Here is a 1670-nt window from a genome sequence, read left to right on the forward strand (position 1 = left end):
TATTCTCTTTGAAGCAATTGTGAATGGGAATTCACCCATGATTTGGCTCTCTGTTTGTCTGTTATTGGTGTATAAGAATGCTTGTGATTTTTGTACATTGATTTGGTATCCTGAGACTATGCTGAAGTTGCTTATCAGCTTGAGGAGATATTGGGCTGTGACAATGGGGTTCTCTAGATATACAATCATGTCATCTGCAGACAGGGACAATTTGACTTCCTGTTTTCCTAATTGAATACCCTTTATTTCCTTCTCCTGCCTAATTGCCCTGGCCAGAACTTCCAACACTATGTTGAATAGGAGTGGTGAGAGAGGGCATCCCTGTCTTGTGCCAGTTTTCAAAGGGAATGCTTCCAGTTTTTGCCCATTCAGTATGATATTGGCTGTGGGTTTGTCATAGATAGCTCTTATTATTTTGAGATACGTCCCATCAATATCTAATTTATTGAGAGTTTTTAGCATGAAGGGCTGTTGAATTTTGTCAAAGGCCTTTTCTGCATCTATTGAGATAATCATGTGGTTTTTCTCTTTGGTTCTGTTTATATGCTGGATTACATTTATTGATTCACATATATTGAACCAGCCTTGCATCCCAGGGATGAAGCCCACTTGATCATGGTGGATAAGCTTTTTGATGTGCTGCTGAATTCGGTTTGCCAGTATTTTATTGAGGATTTTTGCATCAATGTTCATCAAGGATATTAGTCTAAAACTCTCTTTTTTGGTTGTGTCTCTGCCCGGCTTTGGTATCAGGATGATGCTGGCCTCATAAAATGAGTTAGGGAGGATTCTCTCTTTTTCTATTGATTGGAATAGTTTCAGAAGGAATGGTACTAGTTCCTCCTTGTACCTCTGGTAGAATTTGGCTGTGAATCCATCTTGTCCTGGACTCTTATTGGTTGGTAAACTATTGATTATTGCCACAATTTCAGATCCTGTTATTGGTCTATTCAGAGATTCAACTTCTTCCTGGTTTAGTCTTGGGAGAGTGTATGTGTCGAGGAATTTATCCATTTCTTCTAGATTTTCTAGTTTATTTGCGTAGAGGTGTTTGTAGTATTCTCTGATGGTAGTTTGTATTTCTGTGGGATCGGTGGTGATATCCCCTTTATCACTTTTTATTGTGTCTATTTGATTCTTCTCTCTTTTTTTCTTTATTAGTCTTGCTAGCGGTCTATCAATTTTGTTGATCCTTTCAAAAAACCAGCTCCAGGATTCATTAATTTTTTGAAGGTTTTTTTGTGTCTCTATTTCCTTCAGTTCTGCTCTGATTTTAGTTATTTCTTGCCTTCTGCTAGCTTTTGAATGTGTTTGCTCTTGCTTTTCTAGTTCTTTTAATTGTGATGTTAGGGTGTCAATTTTAGATCTTTCCTGCTTTCTCTCGTGGGCATTTAGTGCTATAACTTTCCCTCTACACACTGCTTTGAATGCATCCCAGAGATTCTGATATGTTGTGTCTTTGTTCTCACTGGTTTCAAAGAACATCTTTATTCCTGCCTTCATTTCATTATGTACCCAGTAGTCATTCAGGAGCAGGTTGTTCAGTTTCCATGTAGTTGAGCAGTTTTGAGTGAGTTTCTTAATCCTGAGTTCTAGTTTGATTGCACTGTGGTCTGAGATAGAGTTTGTTATAATTTCTGGTCTTTTACATTTGCTGAGGAGTGCTTTAG

The sequence above is a fragment of the Gorilla gorilla genome, chromosome 1 (assembly GCF_029281585.2).
Source record: "Gorilla gorilla gorilla isolate KB3781 chromosome 1, NHGRI_mGorGor1-v2.1_pri, whole genome shotgun sequence".
Taxonomy (NCBI): domain Eukaryota; kingdom Metazoa; phylum Chordata; class Mammalia; order Primates; family Hominidae; genus Gorilla; species Gorilla gorilla.